The following is a 13,593-nucleotide window of genomic DNA, read 5'->3' as shown; positions in this document are numbered from 1 at the left end:
TTGTTTAAAATATAGGATATTTTTGTTTGTTTATACACAAAAAAAAACCCCTAAAAATAAGGGTTTGAGATTAATTTCATTAATAAATCTCAGTAAAGCTTGTAGAGAAAAAGAATGAATTATTGTTAATTTTGTGAGAGTGTAATTTGCATGTTAAGTGAGGGATTTCGGAGAACTTTTGCTTTAAAAATGAAAGAAATATGAGTTTAAGTATCATTACTGATTAAACAAAGTCCGTACTCAGCACATTAAATATGCATTTGCGTACATATATTGATAGGAACACAAATTAAGATACACAGTGTATTTTGGTCATTTGTAAATATACCTACATATAAATTTATCCGTTAATTCAGTGATGAATTCAGGACTGCTATGGTCCTCCTATTTTATTAAATAAATAAATTATTTAATCCAAATCCATTGTTTTTCTTCTTCTTTTTTTAAACTGTAACAAAATGATATAAGATTTATTGTTATTGTGGAACTCCAGTGATGTGTGTTTCGCTGCCGACGACCCCCGTAAGACTCGCCCACTGTTGGCCCCCACACTGCCGTCGATCAATAATTCTGCGCAAGCGATGACCTCCCCTTCAAAAGGTTTCCGTTTTTATCATTCTAACAAAACAGTCGCCAGTCGTGTGGCCGACGGTGTCGCGCGCTTGGCCCCTTAATTCGCTTAATAAAAGAGGGAGGCTGTATTACACATACATAATCGCACACATTGCCAATAGAAGGAGTCCAAGTTAGTTGAAGAAGAACCTTGCTGGCCGGTGGTGCTTGGGCCTATAATAGTCAGAAGCAATGTGCTACACTCTTCATCATTCAATTATCGCCTATATTCGTTGGAAATGAGTGGAATTATTAATTCGCTCAAATATTTGGCCGGGGCATCTGCCGGTCAAACGCAGCAGGGTAACTTACAATATTGTTATTAAGTGATTTATATTTTTATCACATTTTTACGAAATTAATTGTCTATATTGCTATTATATTTTGAATTCATCCTACTGACAGTTTTATGACATAAGCATTTCTTTAGAAATCAAATTTCATGGATCTAACGTTAATTTGAAAATATTAGGCTCTTTGTTTTGCTTTTGTTTACAATTTTATAACGGTTTTTCAAAATGAAAATTAAACAGCTGGAAAAAAGGACAGTATTAGGCTTTTACTCTGATTCATTTTATTGCTGATGAAATGTTATTTGAGCTTAAAGAGAAATGGTAGCTTAATGAGAAGCGATGAGGCGATCATCAATCACGATGTGCGCCTTACTAAAAGGCCACGTGATGTATACTTGAGAGTTTGTTCCTGATTTCGATCCTGTTTAATTAATTCTTTATAAAAGATTCTCTAATTTAATTAAACTATACTTTCGTGCATGTAAAAACAAGACTATTTCTACAAACGGAGTGCGGAGAGCAGAGCCTCAGTTACCTTGAATGTACCTTGAAAACAATAATTTTTAAAAACTTAATCTTAAAATTAGCCAGTCAATATTTAGTTTGACTTCACAAACATTTAAATTTTTTTTTTTTTGGTTGTTTCATTAAAATAAATAAGAAAATGTGAAATCTTTAAGTTTAAAACATTTTTATACTATACACTAATTATTCTGCTACAAAGTTCAATTATTAAAACAAAAATCGATACAAAGCTCTTAATAATAGATTAACTTGTTCATTAAATAATTATATTACAAAGTAGACATACAATGAACTCGAACAACATGCACTGCTAATACAGTTGATGATATGAGTTAGCATTTAAGATGGGAAGGGTCAACACGAACGGCATTTTTGAATCTAGCTCGCCCCCTTTTTTACGTACTTGACACTTCGTAGTGGAACTTTACGACCTATTTGTAAACACCATTAGCGTTAATTTTAGAGCTGTAATTCTTCGTTAACATTATAAAGTAGGTAATGGTGTGTATGTATGAATGAATAACGTTAGACTAAAAGATTTTTATTCAGTTATTTGTATAACAGCTGGAAGATCCGCCACTTGGTTACACAGTTCTTTTATTTTTCTTGGACTATTCCGCTGTAGGATCTGAGTTATATTTATTTTGTTTTTTCTTTTTGTTGGCACCCGACTCCTTGGCTCTCTGGAGCCCATTAAATAATAAAGTCGTTATATATATATAATTTTCAAGGCGCCACGGTAGCCGAACGGCCTAGAGGCTGACAAACCTAATGTGTATTGTGGTACTGGGTTCGATTCTTGGTCTGAACCATGGAGTTTTTACTAATGTTTAACAAAAGGAATTTATACTAAAGAATGTTTGCTAGTAGCCTCCTTCAAAGACACCTGATTGCGGCAAAGCTTGCCTTAAGAAAATAAGACACACATTTCTAAAGGAAGATGTTTTCAAATACGCTTTTTGGTGCAGTTTATAATGTTCATTCCCAATACAATTGTTTTACCAGACAGATTTTTTTTCTTTTAATGTTTAAAAATGTAGTTAAATCCGTAGTGGTAGATAACATCGTTGATTTTAAGCGTCGAGTATGGCATGTTTTTTCATATTCCTGATCGGTTTTGGATTTCCAACTATCATCAGAGAATTTTACTTCCACTTATGATTTTATGCTAAATATGCTTTATTAATTTTAAACTAAATTAATTATGTACATTTTGCTTAAACAATTCATCTCACAATGTTCGAAAATATATCCTTTGGTTAGTTTGGCAGACGGATCAATTGTCCATTGTCATAGTGTGAATGTAAATGAAACACTATCTATCCATTTATCCTTTGATTAGAAGCCTTGTTAGAATCACAGTTGATGATACGTCGACGTTTAACGCCACTAAAGCTAGTTACTACACTAAAGTTGCGATGACCTGATCTGGACAGGTTCGATCTATACAACTAAACTTATAAATGCAATTTATAATATTAAAAACTTTTGAAAACACAACTTGGTTCCATTTATGTACCATTTATGCATTTATTTTATATATAAAATGGCATTTGCTCAGTAAAGTAAATTTTAACCCTCCGATAATTCGTTTTGCGAAATGAATTTCCGAACCAATGTTATTTCTTATTATTATCATCATCGAAATGCAGCTTTTCTTTTATGGACTGTCGATTTTTCCTCATATATAATTTAAAGAAATTTCTGAAATGTTCATTACCTTAACTAAATAATTGAATGAAGCTAATCAGGAAGAAATAGTGTATTTTGCAAATAAGCTTCTCTGCCCAGAGGCAATTTGGTCAAATACTCCCTGAAGGCTAATTAAGAATGAAACAATTGATATTTAAGTTGAGTGAAGAAGAGAGTTAGTGGCTACTTTGCTATTTCTATTGATTTGCTGCAATAAAAATCTGGGTCTACAGAGAATGAAAATTAGAACGCGCTTAAGATAAAATATTGAATTTCCTCACTGCTTACATGCGCAGCCTGCTATATGATATCTCTAGTGTTTAAACTGAGGGTTTATCATGCTTTCCATCAACATGAATATGTTAATTTTTTGTTTTTAAAGTAAAAGTTTTTTGTGGGTCTTTCAATGCTCTAGATATCTTCTTCTTCTTTTCTTTCTTTTTTAAATTTGTTGTCAGAGCATTCTGCTACACATTCATTATTTAGAACTATAGTTCCTTCCCACTAGTGCTAGCAGGGACCATCCAAACTGCAACATCCTCAGGTAGTGATAAATGTTCTTTAGGGAAATTCTAGGAGGAGAAGTTGGAGCTGGTAGTTAAGGATAACTACTCCCAGGAGGCAACTTATTCCTCCCGTTCTAAATATTATAAAGAAGCTTCCCTTTTAGGAATACTTTTAGATTCTAGGTAAGGTACATTCCTCTGCAACAATTTCCTCAAAGTCTTTATGGCAGCGGGGAGTCGGTTGTGAAGGCTTCCAGGATTCCTTGGTATCTTAACATTGCCTAGATTTTTGATAATAATTCTCCCGATGAAGAAGACCAGGCTATGCACAGAAGTTCTAGGAAGGAGAGGAGAGCCTAGCCAGAGATCCCTTTCGGCTGCTTCATGCACCTCTCTTTCGACCACTCCTCTAAAGAGAGGTTCTAAAGATGGTACCCCAAATTAGAGTGTTGGGAACGTTATACATTCTTCCAACCTGATTGCACCAATAAGGAATGCCCTAGAGATTGGGAAGCCATCAGATTGAGATAACCAACCACTCCCTTGCGCCTAACTCGTTTTTCCAATCAATGCCTCCAGGAAGGATATTTCCTTGACCTATAATATCTGGGTACTGCCTAACTGGAATATTGAACTACCAGGCTCTTTGGAGAAACAGATGGGCATAAGATAACGCCTTACTCCGTTGCACCGTATGCTCCCCTTTCTTCCTGAAATCCTCCCTCGCAAGACGAAGAGAGGCGAGATTGAAGAATTTCTAGAAAGTACTGCGAGCAAGTAAACAAAAGTATACAAAAACTTGAAACTTAAAAGGTTAAAAATTATTCTTATTGGAATTAAATACCATGAACTCCCAAATCTATAAAATATAAAAAGAAAAATTCCAGATAAAAAACGATACATATTAACGAGATATTGAACAGGACATTTTCAGTATCGGTGGCAAGAAGTGGATAGGCTATCTAATGAATTTTCTGAAACAACTATGTTTTTCTTCAGAAATTAAAAAAATATATTTTCTGCGACTGAAAAATTATTAAATATGAATGTTTGTCTGGGCAGAATATCCAAAAAACAGAAAAATGTTAAAAATTTCGATTTTATTCCCCTTAAGAACCGGAAATTACCTCAGGGACATCAATACTCTTCACAGAATTGTTTTTTTTTTTCACTGTTTTGACATTTTCTCAAAGCGGTTCCAACGATTCACTTTAAACCGAGTATTACATCATATTTACTCACGGCAATGTACAAAGTTTATTTGAAACATTTTACAGGTTGCTAACTTCTGTAAGAAGTCGATTGGTAGGCATTTCCCCAAACTATCATGTTAGTACATGTTCTGTATCATATATATTATGAAGAAGAGATAAACAAGTTGTGATAAAGTTCTGAGTTTTAAGGAAATTCCACAATCATATCACTTTACAAAATAGAATTTTCGACAAATGTCGGTTACCAAATTCTAAACTTCACATGAACATGCATAAATTTAGATGAATAACTTTTATTAGTAACCATTAATAAGCCATCCATAGTAACCAAAAAACGAATAATTTGAGAAATAATTAATTTTCCAAGCTTAATTCTTTTAATGACATTCTGATGACGCATTTAACTTCCCTCTAAACTGTAATCGTCATTCAATTCATCACTAACACCACTGCGATGTTACGGATATTCTTCATGTCTCCCTTTTCTGGTCGATTTATTTTCTCTTGGCCTTATTCAAACTTAACATTGGAAAGCTTCCTTAACACCAATTTTCGTCTTAGCCTGACTTGGCTCTCTTGCCAGCAATCTTAGCATAATGTGTCAAGTTGGTTGGACGGTTCTCGTCCATTATTAATAAATAATTGATAGTACCATTACCAGTTGGTTGAGTTCAGCCAATTCTCTTCGACTATGTCGATTGATGGCCTTATATTGAGGCTAATTGTAGAATTCCTGTTCCGTTTATTATTTATTGCCTTCCATTCTTAATACGAACTTCATCACGAATACTAATTACCTCGAGGATTCTACTTTTAATTTTTGTCTTTATCGTCTAGGACTCTTAGTCGGGAAAAATTCGATTAACAGGCGATAATCTTTGTTGGTTTGCTTCTAATCTGGTTTTTCGTTTTTTGTTCTTTGCTAAGATCAAAGTAATGTATCAGTAATTTTCAGTTTTATAATCTGGATAAAGTTTGTAACCATCAAATATGTTTTAAAATTTTGAAACTGAAAACATGTATAAATTAGAACATCGAGAATTTTAGTAAGTGAGTTCACATTTGTGTTTTCAAGTTTCATATTATTCTTTTAAAAGATTATGCTTTTATATTTTAGTGAACTATAATATAATGTTTCTACGTTATAAGAGAGAATTAAATTAAGTGCAACGTTTATATTAAGGGATTCAAGAATAATACATTTTGTATTAAATTTCATTCCTTTGTAAAGAAGGATTTAGGTTAGGAGCTTAATATTGGACTTCCATAAATAACCTAGATTATTATTATTATTATAGATGAAAAGATTCACTTATTTATTCCATCTTTTTACCTTACCAAACAATTTTCTTTTGTAACATATTCTTGTTTGTACAGTATTAAAAATGAAACTGCACATATAAAGCTAAATTAATTGTAATAATTATTAAATAAATAATTTAGGTATATTGGGATTTTGGAGAAACAATTTCAAAATTGAAAGTTGATCTCCCAATGCAGTAGATCTTGCCTGCAAATGTTGGGATGAAGGAAAAGAGTGTGATCTCACCAGAATCTTCATATCGATTCTGGAGATGAGGCGGAGCTGTTAATCTTCCACTTGCTGATCTTCCCACTGCCAGACCAGTGGTGTTCTGTCTCAGTCAATATCTTTCTTCAATCTCTTTACATGGCTGTCTGTACCGCAGTACGGCTTTCTGGTAACAAAATTTGCAATACAACATAAATGTACACAAAACTTTTTTATTCTATATTTTATGGATCATCTCGTATTCTAAATGTCTTTACTGCCTTGACAAAAACGGGAGAGGTAGTGAAAAGTTTTCAGAATGCCAGTGAAAGCAGTGTTTCGAACTCAAGGACTTTTAGGTATACTATTATATCTTCAAAATGGGAAACCTGGTTCAATCTTCAAATAAGGTTTAATTTGTTTTATATTACATCAGAAGTAGCATTATTCTCAAATTCAAAAGAGACCACACACTTTCAGAAGAAATTAAATAATAGATTATTAGAAGATATGCCTACGGGAAAATTCTAAAGAATATATTTGGCGCTGCCAATAACCACTGGTGGGCGAGAAAAATAAAGAATATTGAACAGTTATTTGTCGAGCCTGATTTTGAAATCAAGAACGTTGGTCCATTTGGATGAAAAGAATAGATAGACACGAGATCCCTCGGAAACTACTTATCAGGAATCCAGACGGTAGTAGGAGACGAGGAAGACCGCTATTAAGATGGCTGTGCGATCTATCAAGACCTTAGAGGGGCTGAAGATAGAGGGGACCATTGAGGAGGCCCAGACCCTGGAGGATTTTAGCGCTAGAGATGGACAGAAGCCTCCAGTTTATTGAAACAACATATCACGTAGTGTGAGGCACTTAGGACTTAACATTGACAAATGACTCAACTTAGAAACGTTACCCGTAAATGCTGCACGACGCTTGAAGTTATTTCCAAGGAGTAGTGTATGAAGCATGTATGCTAAATTCCTCTGATCTGAATTTTGCTCTACGTCCATAATGATATGAATAACAATGTTACAAATGACCTGCAATTATGAAAATAAATAAGTAAAATACTTAGAAGCAATTATTACCGTTAATTAAATTACACGAAACTTAAATTATTGTTAATGAAATTAATTTGAAATTATTATTGCTGTTGATAGAAATCAAGGCTGACTTTTGAATAGAAGAGAACATGAACATGACCTTTAGCTAAGTATTTAGCCCAGGTCAGCCTTGCTGGCGTTTTCACTCCCTTAGCAATTTATTTAAAGCATTTAGCGTTCATCCATTAAAAGAAGTAAAAATTAAAAGGGAATTAGTTCTAAATAAAATTATTTTTCAACTTTCATCCACGACCTGAAGCGTGAATTTTATTAATTTTTCAACGTTGAACCTGATCTTACTTTTATTAACAAGTTAAACAAATAATTTTCTTTACATTTTTTAAAATTATATTTTTACTATCTTATGGTTTAAACTACCTAATTATTTCAAACTTAACATTCATTGGTATTTTAACCTTTTATGGTCTCAAAATTCAAAATTTATTTACTTGTTTTTTTATAATTATAATGTTTAAGTCTTAGCCGAACACTCTCAAAGTAACGTTTTTAAATAACATAATTATAGAGATACAAAAAAGGTTTAAACTAATTTAAAAATAAAAATAAAATTATATTCAACATTAAAGAAGTATTAGAGTAATATTGTATAAATGTAAATAAGTATTGCTCTTCGTGATGGACTATTTGAAGCCTTTCTTCAACCAGCTAATCTCCTTCGCTTATATTCAATTCCTCGGCTTTAGTATCAGCAAACGCTTGCAGTCCAACATTAACTATGTTGAAGTTATTTTCAACAAAAAGTGGTCCAGAGACGAGAACCAATGTAGCCAATTACAATTGGATTAGGACAGATGCAAGGAATTTCAATGAATTAAGTTACTGAAATTTTTATTCTGTTTCTTTGGAGTTTTGTTAGGAATTATTCACCGGCTCCAAAAGAAAGATTTCCTCATCAAATTTGTAGAAATCTCTTTATATTTGTCTTCAGCTTAATCTAATAATGGCTTGAATGTTTCTCCTTTTTCCTGCAGCCTTCTTTCTTGAATTTAAATTGTCTTCTTTACCTCTATACTTTATCTTCCATATCACTTTATCTTAGTCTGTGATCTTGGAGTAAATATTTTATAAGTTGCCGGAAGTGAATATCGGTATTCATGGAAAGCATAGTGACTTCACTATAATAACGTTCCAATAAACATCAGCGATTGTGATTGGATTTAAATCCATGGCACTTCTTTAGTTATAGAGTAGTCTTTTTTTTTTTTTAAGCAGCTCATTAGAATTTTACATTTCAGGAAGTAAGAGAAGTGAAAGTTTTACTCGAGTTTATTTTAAAACCAACCACTTTATTTAATGAAATCACAATTTCGTAAATTTGAAGGGAGTGGTTTAAGTTCCTTTTTCTAAAGTTATGGACACTTTTTTTTTTAAAAAAAAGTAACCGAAATATAGTAGCGCAATTTAAGGGCTCTACAGGAGTAACTGTAACAGATCGAAGGACATAAATGTTTTAGCAAACTGCACTGCTGGTACTTGCAGAGCCTCGTAACTAATGGATCAGCTCCAATAAAATTCTTTCTTTAGTTTTTATTTTGGAGTTATTGTTTACTGCTTGTACTTTCATCTGTAACAGGCTTGTTGCTTATCTTGTTACATGTCTTCAAACTTTTGTTTCAGTATTTTATAATTTGTAAGTTTTTAAAAAATTTAAACGTTCCAAAATTAGTTAAAATTAGTGTATACACGTCATTGTCGTGATTTTAATTCCGCACACTGTGGGAGGTTTTAAAAATTAAATTCCACGCTTAACTGGTTAATTCCTCAGAATTCAGACTTACGAGTCATACTAGAATGGCTCGTTTTCTACAGATTATATCAGTACCTCGGTGGTATACAACACTAAGCCCATTTTTCAAAATTTCTTTTTTTAATGTTTCTAATACAAAATTATTTTTTTTATTACTCAACCATCTGTTAACGTGCATCTATGTTACTTATTATCCACCAAAGATTTAAGAGAAATAACTCCCGTGGACTTATAAGTAAGAACAAACCGCGAAAAAGATCTTTCATTTGCTCTCCTGTAAAAAATTAAAAATGTGACATAGTATACCTCCGAGGTACTGATATAATCTGTAGAAAACGAGCCATTCTAGTATGACTCGTAAGTCTGATTTCTGAGAAATTAACCAGTTAAGCGTGGAATTTAATTTTTAAAACCCCCCGCAGTGTGCGGAATTAAAAACAGACAATGACGTGTATACACGTCGAACGCAGGGTAAAACAACCAAAAGTTTACAACGTCATAATAGTCACTGCAAGCACTTTTTCTGCAATTTTTAGGGCTTGAGATTACCAGAACATTCTGTGCTCATTCAAAATCTTGCACCGCTTCACGTATGCATTGCCTAGTTAACTAGAGACGCAAGAGCTTTTACAAGGAAGAAAAGAGCTTTGAATTCTGTGTAGGATGAAATCATGCTCGTACTGAGGTCTGAACCTCTATCTAAGGTAAAAACGGCATTGCACAAGTTGAGAGCTTCTATTTGTGTGCGTAATTCCCAATCTTTAATGCGGAGACCAAACATGTACCAACCACTTATCATTTGGCTGACTCCCTCCACTCCTCTCCTTATAAAATACTTGGCAGTTCTACTGGTAAGGTAAAGGAAACATCCCACCAAATAATATTCTTATTGTATTTTATTAAATTTTCGAGTTTTTATGTTAATGGCAATTTTATATTTTTCACAACGAGTATACACATCGAACTCACTTAACAGGTTAACAATCAACTACAATTCACGTACTAGACTGAATCACTGATCAATTTTTTTTTTACCTGAAATTACAATTTCAGTCATAAATTTTAAATGTAAGGCGTTCAGCTAGTGAGCGATTACGGAGGTAAAATGCCAACGTAAGATCGTTTTGTAGGACAGGTACGGCTCACGGTCTGGCAGTAAATCTTTGGAACCATTTTATAAAATATTGTGGCAAAAAAACGCTTTGGTAAAGTTCTTTTAAAGTGATGGATTGCGTCCAAAATGGTAGAGTTAGGAGGGACAACAGCATCAAAACGATGTACCAAGTGAGGAGGAGTATTCTGCAATTTTTAGTTCTTGAGATATTCTGTTCACACCCACTTACTCTAGATAAAAACATTTTGTTATGTTTGTGAATTCCAAAAATTGTATTTGTGACAAAATTTCACGGAAAATTAACAATATTGCAGTTGATATCTAAATTATGCTAGAAATATTCTTAACCTCTAGTATTCGGGTCCAAATAAAATGCCGTGAAATTATTTGAACTTCTAAAACAAGACTGGACAACGTACAGTTCGCGAAAATACAAAACTTTGCGTTGCGATTAGATCGAAGAAGTATTTATTTATTTAAATTATTTTAAGTTCAAGAAAAAATTTAGAAATGCAAATAAAATGTAATTAACTTTTATCTTTAGGGTTCCCCATTACAGCACAACTTTTTTTTTTTTATATTACGGACCGGAAACGGGCATTCATTCATTATCAGAGGTTGATAAATTTTGTATAGAGAATTTACGCTTTTCTGCCTAAATTTGCCTGCAGTTGCCGTAATCAGTCATTTTTTAATAGAAAACTGCGTCTCTCCAGTTTTTTCCTTCACCCCTGACTTATAGCCGTCCGAGAAATTCAAAGTGATGTTTAAACTTAATTATTATTAAGCTTCAAAGAATAATATTGCGTAACTAAAGTAATCGCTTACATTCCCAGGCGACTTAAGGTCCAACTACCGATTTATCTAAACTATTCTCTTCTAAAATTCTGTCTTCCCCAGAAAATTATGAAAGCTGAGACGTAATAAATAATTCAAACTTTGTAGGTTCTATTAGCCTCTAACGAAACTTGGTGAGAAATTTTTTGACGTATAAAGGGCGTCCGAAGTTAAGCTAGGAAGGCGGCCAGACTTGGGGACCGTTAGCAGTGGAGGCAGCACTCGCTGGCGGTTGTAGCACAGTGAAGGAAGAGAATTCTTTTTATTATTATGTGACAGGACCGCACCTATATTGATGTCGTCCTTTAAGGAAGTATCAAGTTACCACTTCCTTCAGAAAACCGTTAATATCAATTTACCATGAATAATGCTTTCAAACAAAGTAAAAGTTCGTGTAGACTTCATTTGTGAACTTAATGTTCCCAAGTTGACTCGTGATATAACGTTGCAAAATTTTTTCTTGAAATAAGAAGTCATCTGATCTGAAACACGGATTGTAAGCTTTGTTTTCTTAACTAAGATAATTAGAACACTGATGTCAGTAGTTTTTTAGCCAACTGTATGCACTTCGTGTCCCATGTACGCTAGTGTTTACACTGAAGATTTTACGGATTCTTATTTTAGAGAAAATTTGAGTAAAATCCTTGTAAAATTCAGTTTTATAGGATTTTATTTTACTTATTTTTCAAATAGGAGCGATAGTTTAATACAATTGCATTTCAAATTTATTAAAATCGCCAGAGACATCTTCGATCAAATTTTTAATCTCAGAAAACATTTTTCGCGGAGAAGCAAATCGTTTGGCTAGATTTCTTTTTGTGGTAGTTCTCACCGTGCTCACCCGCTTATCTTCTATCTAAAATAAGTTAGTCATATTCAGAGGATCGCAAAAATATTGTTTGTTCAATTAAACATTGTTTACTAAAATTGAATGTAATGTAGAATAGCTAAAATCTTGTACTAACTAAGTAAAAGTTCATCAAGTTATCTTCTAATAGTTTTTAGAACTTTTAGATTAAACAAGTAATAAAGTTTACTTTAAAAATTAATTTTAGATTTTACAAATATTCAACATAAGATTTTTCTTTCTGAATTTTATTATCAGTTTTTTCCCCCCCAAAATACACTAAAAACCTTGACTATCTTTGAAGAAAGCATAGATGGGACGTGTGGTTCCACAGTTCAGTAAATATTTTCACAAACTCACTAAACCTTTAAAGCATTTTACTTTCTTAAATAACTAAACCTCATTGATCCAACAAATCAACTGGAAAAATACTTTTTCATAGTCCAGAATGTCACAAATATTTGTCTACTCTTTGTTCTTTGAAGCCATTTTTGCACGTTTTGTAGTTCTGTTACGTTGGTATTTAAATCTCTTTTCCTAGCTCATCAGCAAAATTTTGTATTTTTCTCCACATATTCATAACTAGTTACGCTAAATGTTAGGCTCTAAAACCTTGTGGCTGCCAGAATCAATTAGATCTGAACTTTCGTATTCAGGCTTGTTTTAAAAAAAATAAATATTTGTCCAAGATGCAATGAATTCTCGTTTTTCAACTGATATTTTTAATTTTATACATACAGGTATCCACCTTGATTAAACTTTGCACCAATTGCAAATAATCACTTTATGGTCCTTACGCACAAAATATATTGACTTAAAACGTTTTATTGTTTTTTAATACCTTTCTTAACAATAGTAATTCAACTACTAGGTATATATTATTATTTTGAATGTTTATTGCGTACTTTTTTGCCTTAGGCTTAAAAAAAAAATCGATTTCGAAACTGCAATTAAAACTGGTTTTCAATAGTTATTTATTTAACAAGTGTGGAAAATACTTTACACTCGAGTTAAATATTATATTTTTTCTGCAACCATTAGATTTATTAACTAAAAAAATTAAAAATTTCATTTTTACAGTCTACAAAAAGTAATTTATTTATTATAAACATTTATTGTTATATTACAATTATTTACATTACTTACGTATTTACATTACTTATTACATTTTCTGCTGTTTCTTTTATTGATGGAGGAGTGTTTTCTAAACAGGAATCACTAGAATCCATTTTAAATTTCTGTAAGGTAACACTATAACCTTTTTAACTGTTATAATTAAAAATATCTAATTATTTATTAAAGTATTATTTTTATTTCTATATTCCTTTCAATTTTTATTTTATTGTTTAATATTCGTTTTTTAATTATTTAGTTACGTTAAATAAGCTTATTAAAGTTTTACAGAAAATATTTATGTTAATAACAAAACTTCTTATATCAAGGAAGCACAATAAAGTTTTTCCACACACTAGTGCGGAAAGTGACACTAATGGGAATTTTTCCCCACTAGTGAGGGAAGTTGGGCATTACACAGCTGATTTTAATTGAGTAATGAGAACTTCCCTACAT

The 13,593-nt window shown here is 32.3% G+C and overlaps 1 protein-coding gene and 1 long non-coding RNA gene across 4 annotated transcripts in view; one reads left to right on the top strand and one right to left on the bottom strand.

Moving 5' to 3' along the window:
- Nucleotides 1-13,593, top strand: part of LOC141450447 (TBC1 domain family member 30-like) — a 76,798-nt gene that overhangs the window by 28,025 nt on the left and 35,180 nt on the right. The gene's annotated exons all lie outside the window — the stretch shown is intronic.
- Nucleotides 6,408-13,534, bottom strand: LOC141448614 (uncharacterized). The gene is made up of 3 exons (XR_012455168.1): nt 13,171-13,534; nt 7,269-7,395; nt 6,408-6,539 (listed from the first exon to the last, which is right to left on the bottom strand). It is a non-coding gene; the product is annotated as an uncharacterized lncRNA (long non-coding RNA).

Source organism: Rhodnius prolixus, unplaced genomic scaffold (assembly GCF_049639745.1).
Source record: "Rhodnius prolixus isolate KJV_2025 unplaced genomic scaffold, Rpr scaffold_2, whole genome shotgun sequence".
Lineage (NCBI taxonomy): Eukaryota > Metazoa > Arthropoda > Insecta > Hemiptera > Reduviidae > Rhodnius > Rhodnius prolixus.
The sequence above is the reverse complement of the archived record's forward strand: the minus strand, read 5'-3'. Positions and strand labels throughout refer to the sequence as shown.